This window comes from Lygodium microphyllum, chromosome 7, assembly GCF_053477565.2.
Source record: "Lygodium microphyllum isolate KBCC chromosome 7, Lygodium_microphyllum_v1.1.10, whole genome shotgun sequence".
NCBI lineage: Eukaryota > Viridiplantae > Streptophyta > Polypodiopsida > Schizaeales > Lygodiaceae > Lygodium > Lygodium microphyllum.
In genome coordinates, this window is record NC_141141.1 from 21,514,303 (window position 1) to 21,526,246 (window position 11,944).

General features: G+C 38.8%; 1 pseudogene; it reads right to left on the bottom strand.

The window, feature by feature from the left end:
• Nucleotides 1–8,889: 8,889 nt before the first annotated feature.
• Nucleotides 8,890–11,387, bottom strand: LOC148033257 (aldehyde oxidase GLOX1 pseudogene; annotated as a pseudogene).
• Between the last annotated feature and the right edge of the window lie 557 nt (nt 11,388–11,944).

Below are 11,944 nucleotides of genomic sequence, written 5' to 3' on the forward strand. Positions count from 1 at the left end.
CTAAGATCGAGTTATTATCAAATAAGGATCAAAGAAAAAGACATTCCAAAAATTGCATTTAACACAAGGTATGGCCATTACGAATTCATCGTGATATGTTTTGGATTAACCAATGCACCTCCAACCAATAACAAGCTAATGCAAGACATCTTTTGGCCTTATCTTTACGACTTTGTCGTTGTCTTCTTTGACAACATCCTAACCTACTCAAAAAAAGATGAGGATTATAAGCCACAACTCTGAGTTGTCCTTGAAATAATGAGGATGCACAAGCTTTATGCCAAGAAGAAGAAATGTGCCTTGTTTAAGAAGCCGATTGAGTATCTTGGATTTATAGTATTTGATGAAGGGATTGTAGTAGATCCCTCGAAGGTTAAAGATGTACAAGAATGGGCACCCCAAACAATGGTTAAGTTAGTCCAAAGTTTTTTGGGCTTGACAAGATGGTATATGACTTATATCAAACAATGGGCACTTCGAACAATGGTAAAGTCAATCCAGAGTTTTTTGGGCTTGACAAGATGGTATAGGACTTTTATCAAACAATGACTATGCCTTGATTGCCGCACCCTTAACTGATTTACTTAAGAAGCAAGTTGCTATTATGTGGACTCCCATTGAACAATCTAGCTTTGAGAAGCTTAAACAAAGATTGATCACAACTCCTATCTTGAAACTACCTGACTTGAGCTAATAAGAATTTGAAGATATCACCGATGAAAGCTCTCTTGCATTAAGATGTGTACTCATGCAAGAAGGCCATCAAATGGCATATTCTTCTAGGAAGCTGAAGACTCATTGAGAAGAATTATGCCACACATGATCTAGAGCTAGTTGCTATAATTCGTGCTCTCAAATTCTGAAGACACTATTTTCTTTGCAACAAATTCACTTTAGTTACCGACAGTAAGAGTTTCAAATGGATCTTCACTTAGCCAGACCTAAATATGAGGCGACGACAATAGATAGAAGTCTTGCAAGGGTATGACTTTGAGATCAAGTATATGCCAGGTAAGGAGAATGTCATTGTGGATACCCTATGCTGCAAAGCATTTCTCAATTCCCTTATCTCAAACGAACCCTCTAAGCCAGGATCTCTAATCGCAATGGTGTCAATGCCCAATAACCCAATCATAGAAATGGCCAAAGAAGAAGCACATAAAGATCCAAGGTATCAACAAATGATAAAGGAGATCCTATCCGAGGAGACAAACCCCAAGCACAAACTGAAGTATCTAAACTTCTCTATAGAGGAAGGACTTGTCTACTTCAAAACAAGATTGTGCAAAAGTATCTTCTTCTTTGGAAAGCCCATCATTCCCCTTTCTTTAGACATTTGGGCTATGCAAAGACTCTTAACACTATAAGGAGAAGTTGGGAAAAGCTCAAAGGAGATGTGTATAAATATGTCACATAATGCCTAAGTCGCCAATGGTAAAAGGCTGAGTATGTTAAGATGCCAAGGAAGCTCCAACCACTTGACATCCCACAAATGAAGTGGAAATTTATGAGCATGGATTTTGTAGTTGGATTACCCTATGTCCAAGAAGGAATCAATTTAATCCTAATGGTTGTGGATATGCTAACTAATGTTGATAATCTTATGCCAGTTAAAACCAATTATATGTCTTCAGATATTGGAAGGATCTTTGTAAAGAAGATCTTCAAGCTGTATGGATTACCTAAAAAGATAATCAATGAGATCGTGATTCTCTTTTCACTTCTTGCTTCTGGAAGAGCTTATTTGAGACCATTGGTATCCGCTAGCACTACTTATCATCCACAAACCGATGGACAAATTGAATGGGTTAACCAAATCATTGAAGACATACTTAGAGCTTATTATTACATGGAACCTAAGTAGTGGATACAATACCTACTTTGGTTGAGTTTACCTACAATGCATCCTATCATCAAAGTATCCAAATGACCCTATTCCTAGCTCTGTATACAACATCAAAATTCTATGATCCTACCCTAACGGTATAAGCTTCCAAGAAGATTTTGGAAGAGATGGATGAATGAATTAATGCTATCAAACAATACATCCAGGCTGCCAAGGATCTGCAAAAAGCATATGCTTATCTAATAAGATAAAAACGAATCTTCAAGGAAGGAAACATGGTTTTTGTTTGTGTCTATCCTAAAAATAGTTTTTTATCATTGGGGCAATTCAAGAAGCTAAGCCCAAGATATTGTGGGCCACACTAGATTCTTAAGTGTCTGGGACTCACTGCTTACAAATTACAAGTTCCTAAGCACTTGAAAGTTCACAATGTATTTCATTTTAGCCTGCTAAAAGGTTATGTACCCAATCCTAATCATGTTCTTGATGATCCACAAGCTGTAACGCCAAGCTAAGGAGTCCTTGAGCTTCAACTTGAGAAAATACTTGATCTAAAAGAACACAACCTCCAAAGCAAAGCCCTTAGAGTCTCACCCAATGGAAACATTATCCTAAAGAGGATGCTACTTGGATGGATGAACATACCCTATGTAAGCAACATCCCCAATTTCTATCACGATGGAGGACTAGAGACCGATGAAATATTTGAAGATGATTAGAAGGCTTAGAAAGATCTTCATGCGATGTAATAAACCCTACACTTGTAATAAGAACTACCTTGCAATGGCTACTTTACCTTGTCCTTGTAATCATTACATTGCTTGAACTTTCAATGTTGTACATAGTCAAAGTAACATAGTAAAAGCATTGATGGTTCCTAACCCACAACTCTTGCAAACCAACTTATTCTCTAACTTCAAGATGAGGACATCTCGATTCCTCTAAGGGAGAAAGGATATGATATCCCCAAAAATTGCATGTAAAAGGAGGTGATAAACTTATAAGGTTTTATAACCTTAAGGAATTTTGTTTAAGAAAAGGAAATAAATTGATTACAAACTACCATCAGACTGATTGTACACTCAAGCTTGATGCCATCCATCGCAATGTTTCACCTCAATCCTATCTCGACTACTCTACTCAATTGATTTTCATAATCATCAATCACTCATTGATAGAGTAGAAGCTACCATGCCATCACTCGTTCCGCTTGGAAACATCACCCCAATTAAGTGCATGATAATAATACCATTATTAGCCTTAGCTTAGGCTAAAAATCCTTAGCCAAGGTGCACACACAAATTTATTTTCTTATTTCACCAGTAGTTGCTACAATCAAATCCACAAAGAGAGAGAGAGAGAGAGAGAGAGAGAGAGAGAGAGAGAGAGAGAGAGAGAGAGAGAGAGAGAGAGAGAGAGAGAGAGAGAGAGAGAGAGAGAGAGAGAGAGAGAGAGAGAGAGAGAGAGAGAGAGAGAGAAGGAAATGAAGATAGGAGGAGTGTGAGGAAGAGGAAAAGAAGGAGAAGGTAGGAGGAGAGAGGAAAGAGGAGGAGTGAGAGGAAGAGATGAAGAAGGAGAAGGTAGGAGGGAATAATAATAATAATAATAATAATAATAATAATAATAAGCAAGGAGGATAGGATAAAAGAAAGAGAAGAAGGAGGATGTAGGAAAAAGAGAAAAGAGGGGGAAGAGGAAGGGAAGCATAATTGAAGGAAGAGAGTAGGAGAAGAAGGAAGATAGAAGAGAAAGACAAAAAGTAGTAAGGGAAGAGAAGAGCAAGAAGAGACCATCATCACCAACAACCATCACATAAAAGAGCACCACTCCCAGCTTGCGAAAACTCTATCCACCCTCCTGCCTCCAGTATACATGGAATCCTCCTTCTCCTCTCTCAAAGGTCTTCGTCTCACAAGGGATCCATGTAGCCACTTGAGGTTTCCAATCATATTTTCAAGACCAACAAATCTTAAAAGGCTAGCGTACAAGGACCTTATTCACAATGGCCGTAAAGAGACAATACTCTGGAGCGGGGAGTATAGGAGTTACAATTGCAGTCACAAGCATGGACAACACACCATCCCATGTTTCTTTCTTCATAAGCTTATTGAATTTTAAATGAAATTTTTATCATTTGTGACTTAGGCAAGTTAAAAACCTTGACAAGAAAGGAATATCAGAATGAAGTAACTATTAATTTATATTTTTTAAATCTTGAAAGGTAGGATAAATTGCACGACATCACAATGCATCGGATTAAATCTTACTTAAGCTGCATATAAGCAAAGTGCATCAAATAAATCAAATTTTAATTTAGAAAGGTTCATTAAAAATACATGTTAAATTTTAGTAAGAATTAAGAATCAAGTAATTACACCAAGAATATTTTTCTTAGCAATTACGAATCATGTAAATATTGGGAAAGGTAAGTTAAGATAGTTAAAAGTAAGTCATTAAATTTGTTGAGTAAAAATACCTCTTTTTAGTAGAGAAAATCTCAATGTTATTAGTTAAGTTGAAATTATTAAATTGTGTATATAGTCATTAGAAAGTATTAAATTGCATACGTAACCATTGAAAACCTAGGATATTCCAATCAACAGGCTTTGCCAACATAACAAAGTGAAGTATGAACCCTAGTTCATGAAGCAATTGGAAAGATGATATGATCCTCTTTCAAGAAAATAGAAGCCTCAAATTCCTTGGGAAAATACTCACATTGTTAACTTACATAGCTTCTAATATAAAAATCAATATTCCAAGGTTTCCAACCTAGCTTTCACAAGTTAAGACAAATCTTAACCATATCCTAACACATAAAGTCTACTAGCTTCCAGTGAGTTGCCAATTGGATAAATAGAAGGTTATCAGTGCACCAAGCATCCCATGTATCTCATTGTTGGGCATCCATGAATAAATTCCAACTCTTTTCCTTTGTATTCTTGTGAACCTCAACATACCACGACCCATGAAGCTTCTTCACAATCTTCCACTTGATGATATCTGGAAATTGTTCAATGAAGGCCAAATCTTCTATTGATACTCATTATGTCTAATTTGGTCTTCAGCTTTGTGGAAATCAATTCACTATAGTGATACAACTTTCTATAACTTCAAAAGACAGTGGGGTCAGTCTATCACATAGAGCCAGTGTCAAGATATTGACATGTTTCTGCCATTGAGAAATGCACTTCTCGTAGAAAGTGGCATTGGCAATGAAGATCTCAAATTCTTCGATAGTAGATAGAAAAACAAAAAAATATGTAGTCAATGAATGTTGAAATGAAGAGGCCAGATGTACAAGGGTTGTCAATGTATCTCCTTAAGTCAAATCTCTCTCACCAACACTTGGAAGACAAGTGATGGGGGCAAGCTGCTACTGGGGCATAAATCACATGAAATAAAACCATAAAATAATGCAAGTGACCAACAAAACTAGCTACTAACGTGATCATAAATGCTGCCACATGATCATAAATGTCTAAAATAACCAACAATAATGATGCCAGGAGGCATATTTCACGGTGGATTCCGTGAGGTTTTACGGTGGATTCCGTAAACTTTATTGACTGGGGCTCATACACAAAGTGGATTCTTTGTGCGAGAAGTTGATGGGGACGCCTGTCCTTTTCGGGCGTTTCATTAATTTAGTGTGTACATGGGTGATTCCATAGTGGGTGATTCTGCAAAATGCATATTAAATTAATAAACGTTTATGAGTTTAGAGTGCGCACTCGTAATAAATTAAGGTTAGGATTGATTTCTAACCAGTTGATTTATTTATGTAGCTGAAGACTGCTAGGTATTCACTTTTGTCGGTTTAATTGTATTATTTTACTAACGATTGTGAATGCTTCAGTTGATGTGTAGAGATAGCAGCAGTGGCGGAGGAAAGCATTGGAGGATAGCGAGTATTCGATTTATCACTTATATTTTGATGGGCACATACCTTAGGCATGGCGCCTATATTTTGTTGCGCCTATTTATTGAGGCGTTGGATATTTATTTATTATTTTGTATGCGCATGGGCGCACGATTATGTTATTTCTACTTGGACATTGTATTGGGTATGCCAGACTCTTTGGGCACCGCCCATTAGCTTTATTCCTATTTTGTGCTAAAGCAAACTCAAAAGCTAAAAGCTTGCTATTTTGTAATTTGGGCTATTAGATATTTGAAGTTGCAATGACAAGTTGAGAGTGTGAGATGCACAAGTAACCCAAATAATAGCTGGATATATAGCCATTATTTATTCATTTGGGCTCTTATTGTTGGCAACATTAGCTAATATGATGATACAAACATTCTTTGGACCTTCCAATTTTGCAATGGACCACTCATAGATATTTTCTATGAAGTGAGCAATATTTTCTCAAAGAGAAGGATCAATTACTTGTCCAACCATCCAATGGAATGCTACATCTAATAGACTACACAAAATCAAATCCTTAATAGTAAGGAATATCTCCAAATCCGATTTGATTCTATCTAAGTTTTTAGTGTACATGTTGTTGTAATCTAGCAATGTGAATCTAGATTTAGCTAAGGATATTAAAGCATCCTAAAACATTTGGTTTCAGATGACATTAAAAGGAGTGTCACATGGTACAAGAGTTGTGTCCACTTTAGATGTAACACTAAATTATTTTGCTTTTTAAATCATGTCACAACCCTTATTGGTGTGTTTTGATGGGAGCACCGATAAAAAATTTGTAACCAACAATCTCAACATGTATACCACCCTCACATCTAGGTGATGTTGTCTCATTAATGATTGAACCACATCTTTTGTTTCAACTACACACATTTCTCTAACATTCCCAGTAAGCAATTTGAACTTTTTAGTGCCAACCTTCCAATTGTGCCAACTTTTGAGGTTTTCTTGCCATTTTTCAAAAGAGAAGCCTTAGGCATGATTTTGTTGTCTCACTCCACATCTAACCCTTCTTCTCCTTCTCAAAACCAAAATTTACAAGGGGGGCATTATCGTAAGTACTTGCCTTGGTCTTTTCTATACTCGCCATGTTTTGAGACTTATTTTGCAAAGGTAATCTAAACTCTCCTCCTATCCAAGCTACTCCCCTTTAGGTAATTCCTTCTCTCTCTTTCCTGTAAAATCTCCTACTTTCTTGACCTTTGTTTGTAGAGCTATTAGTGTTAATTTTCTATCCTTTCTCTTCTTTCTTGAGGCAATCTCATGTAAAGTGTTCTGCTCTATACTAACCTCTATATAAACATAACATGCATTATGAAAATGAAAAAAACATAACTTTTGTTTTTTTCTCATACTCATGGCAAGTTGGACTATGAAAGTAGAGACATGTTACAGTTTGGACTATGAATGTGGTAGATGGCAGAGTTTTTACTACATATCGCCCCTCTCTCTCTCTCTCTCTCTCTCTCTCTCTCTCTCTCTCTCTCTCTCTCTCTCTCTCATATTATTGTATTCTCATAGACATGCATAATGCCTACCTCATGCAATCCTTTTGAAAATCTCTTGACACACATGCTTCTTTTCTTATGTCTATCCATAAATTATAAAGTTTATCTATGCAAACCTTTATTCATTATGTTATACCTTATTATTAATCACACATCTATACACACTTCTTATATAAATAATGCTTTGAAATGAGCACATAACTCTATACCATAAACACATCCAATTAGTACATTGTTGACATATATATGTATGCATATCTCCACACATATTTGTACAATAGCTTACACATATACCCACCACTTTGCACATAAGTGTGCAAATGTATATCAAACTTGTTATCACTAAATTATATATAACTAGTATTATCCAATAGAGAAAACTCATAAGGACTTTAATATAGTTCTTACCATTTAACTTGTGGAATAAAAACTTGAGATTCGATAGCAAAGTCTTTGTATGTAATTTCTTTAATTTTCTTTTAAAATTCTATCCTAAAATAATTTAAATTCCAACAATCTTCAAGATTTAATGAATTTTATTACATAAACTTGCCATCTAGCTATGATCTTTGACATTTAATTTCTGGTATTTTCTTCACCTTCACTAAGCCTTTCAGTTAAGCCTCTACTCATACCTTGATAGGCCCTTGCAGCAACTACATCACCTTGTTTATTAGGGAGAACCCTCTTTTTGTTTTGTTGATGTGAATGTTGCTTTTATCCTTAAGTAGAGGGTTCCTTCTTGTGTTTGCATGATGTAGGTACCAAAGCTCGTTTCGCTTGTTTATTTGAATGGGAAGGGTTTTTACTTTGAGTAACTATAGGGGCCACTTTTTTTTTGGGGAAGCACCTTGGGAAGCCATGGTTATCCTCATTAGTTTTCTCTTCTCTCCACTTTATTCAACTATTACATCCTCCAATAATTTCAATGCGAACCTATGTGAACCCTTGGATACGATGTGAAGTTCTATGATAAGTAAGGAAATGGGCATTATATAATCTAGGTATAATCTTCATTCTATCAACCTAAACAACCCGCTAGTTCTGTCATTGAAGAGCATTTGATGCGGTCTCATTGATTTATATAAAAAGTTGTCTTACCTTTATTGACCTCCATGATCCACTACATTATGCTTTGAACATATTATAAAGCTTTGTGTTGCCATATGTTCGTCAACCTAAATGTCCAAACAAGGAACTAGTGGAAGAGGAAGTATTCCTAAATATGAGCTTCTTGAAGCTTTAGGTTTTTGAACTTGCTAAAGTACTTGAGCCCGACCATTATAAGAAGGGAAAATGGAGTGCTGTGCTCGTTTAAGCATTTGTTATTTGTCGATGTTTTGAGCGAGTGAGCTATCTTCAAAATCTAAATGCAACATAAAAATTGCATTCATCTTATAGGGCCATTAGGAGTAAAAAGCATGGAGGATCTGAATAATTGAACATTATAGTGACTTTGATGCCAATGTCAAGGAGAAAATAGGTATAAGAATGCTATGAAATCATAAGGACATGATGGGGGGCACCCAACTCGTGTGTCAAAAACAACCTTTGAGTTGCCCTATGTTTATTGATGTAGATCACCAGACATGGAGACAATGGAAGAGAAAGTATCCCTAGATTGATCTTAGATGCAACCTTGTTGAAGCTTTGGGTTTTCAAGGTTGCTAACTTACTTGGGTTGTTCGATGAATATAAGAAGGGAAAAATGGAGTACATAACTTGTTTAAGCCTACATTAAGTGCTTTAAGTGAGGGAGCCATCTCGAAGTTTTGAATTAACCATAAGAATTGCATTCATCTTATAGCTCCAATAGGACGGAAAGAGCATGAAGGATCAAAATCATTCAATATTAGAGTGTCTTGGATGCTAAAGTGAAGGAGAAAAATGGTATAAGGATGTTGTGAAATCAGAGGGAGCTGAATGGGCGTTACCTAAAGAACAATGCACAAACGCACACATACATATATTAGGTCAAGGTCCTAGATCCGGACCCAGATGGCCTCACTAGGGATGGTAGAGTGCACAACAAACAGGAGGTAGTAGCCGTGCGGAGCAATCACAGTAGAGGGAGGGGCTTGCATCCCCACCTCATACTTGGTCTCAGAGAGCCTCTCGACCCCCCCCTGCAGCAGCCTCAGCACCCTCTGGTTCATCCCATAGGAATGTGTGGTGAAAGAAGGGGACACCATGTTCACCTGCACATCATTGGCATCCACCAGGGTCTGCACCTCAAACTGCAGCTTGAATAGGCTCCCATGGCTCAGAACGCCACCGCTTGAGAGGTACGTTATCCGTGGCCGGTAGGCCGCATACAGCGGATCAAGATATGGCGGGCTGAAGGCCTCCAGGCTCAGCTGAGTGGGGAACAGTGGGTCTGTGAAGTCGTAACCCACATGGGTGTTGCTTCCCCCCACCAGGACCCTTGCATCTGGCAGCAGTATGGCTGTGGAATGGTACATCCTTGGCGTGGCCGCAGCTTGCAGCACCTCGAACCTTGTGGCATACGGCATGTACAGCAGGGGTGCGTACGCGGGGTCCCTTGCTGCACCCCACCCTGCCGTGCCCTGCTGCGCCCCGTTGATGATCAGCACATCACATGTTGGCAGCAGGATCATATCCCCCATCACCCTTGGCATCGGCATGGTCTGCATTGCCCACATAGGCCTCTCTTCGGTGATCCTGAGCATGCCACAGTTGCTCGATGCAGGCAGGAAGTTGCCCTTGTTTGCATCGATGTTGGATGTCTTGGGCGCCCCGCCGCAGACCAGGATGTCAGCAGGTGGAGAGCCTTCGGATGCGAAGATGGGCAGCATGACCGAGGAGCCACTGCTAGGGTAATTGTGAGCTTCTCCTCCGGGCATGTCTGGGTATCTGCGGATAACAATGTTTCTCTTGTAGTCCAGCAAGATGGACTTGGCATTGGCAAAGATAAAGAGGTTGCCGTCTGGAGAGAGGTGTAGAAAGGGGTAGAGGTTGTTTTCCACAATGTCAGTGGTGTAAGCCAAGAATGGGAGAATGTAGACTGAGGGTTGATTTGTGCTGTGTTTGGGGATAAACTCGTAGTTGAATTGCCTTCGCCCACCAACAACAATGAAGGTGCCGTCTGGCAGGATTTGATTAGAGGCATACCATCTACTGACAGAGAGTCCATTGGGAGTCTCTTGCCAGTCACAAGACTTGCAGTCAGTTTGGAAATAACGAGTTGATCGGGCTCCATCATTGAAGCCCCCCGTCTGGACAAGGTCTCCCTGGGCATTCAGGCCTCCAGAAGAGCACCATGTGTCTGTTTGCAGTGTGAGAGGCCTGATAGAGTTAGTGATGATGTCATACTCAATGGAGTGTGCCCAACAGTCTCTTCTCATTGCTAGATCATTGGGATCTTCTCTGCATGCACCCCTAGCCAGGCTAATATTGGATGGCCCATAGTCCGTTCTGTCAAAAATTATGACCTTGTTACTTGGCAAAAGCATCATGTGCATGGCAGACACCCCCCCATTGCTCACCAAAAGCTCCCACTTACCCTTGGTAGTGACCTGTGATACAACTTCTTTGAAGCCACAGCTAATTAGTAACAGAAGATAACATATTATAGCATTGCAAGAGAGTCTTCCTGCAATCCTTGCCAAAATCTTGTGTGTTGGATGGAAGCCCATAGTATGTGTTAGGAAGAACCCCATGTCAGACAGGTCGGAGAAAGAAGTCCATAATGGTTTGGTTGAGCAAAGAAGCTCAACATCACTCCTATCATACAAGTCTCAGGGACCCCTTTCCATGCAGGCTTTAAAAGAGGTGACAACTTGCTCTTAAAGCTAGGAATTATCAAAGCTTGGACTTGTTACTATCAAACATCTTTAATGCATGTACTTCATGGGAACCTTGTCACAGATATAGTTAATCAGACCAGCTTCATTTCTCATCTCAAGAGTCAAGAGGGAAAAGCTAAGCCTACATTATGTAAATTTTGGTTCCTGCTTGGAATTCACAGGCAGGAGCAACCATAGTGAACCTTTATTGTCAATGTCAGTCACACTAAAGCGAAAAGGTGTAGCCCACAACATTATGTTCCATTTGGTTCTTTCTTTCCATCCCACAGGCCAAGAAACAAGCGTAGTAAACAGTAATAGTAAATAGTAAATGTGTTGGCAATGCCAAGACTCTTATAGCTCTAGCATCACACTTTATGAAATGCCAGTTTTGGCTGCTAATGGGCATCGATATCGGCATCGGTGTCTGCGCCGTATGCTAGTAGACACCGTATGCTAGTAGTGATCTGTATTTTGTGTGTGGAAACTGGCATCTATTTGCACGTTTGTCAAATCTATCTGAGCAGGCAGTTTTGCTTTTGCAGGCATGTGAAGAAAAAGGGGAAGGATAAAAGCCTAACCTTGTCTGTTGATTAGAGTTGTTTTCAATGGTCCGAAATAATATTAGTGAGAACCACACATACAAATCCCAGCAGACTCTTCTTGAACCAGCAAATCAAGGAGATACATCCTTACAAATTTACAGTATTTCAGAAATGTTCTTTACAAGCTAAAGCCTAATAGGAAATTCTTAAAGCTAACAGGCTTTGTGAGAAGTTGAGAGACCTTTCTCACCCAAACAGTGGTGGTTTTGGAGCAATCCACTGATTACTTAAACATTCTACTTTAC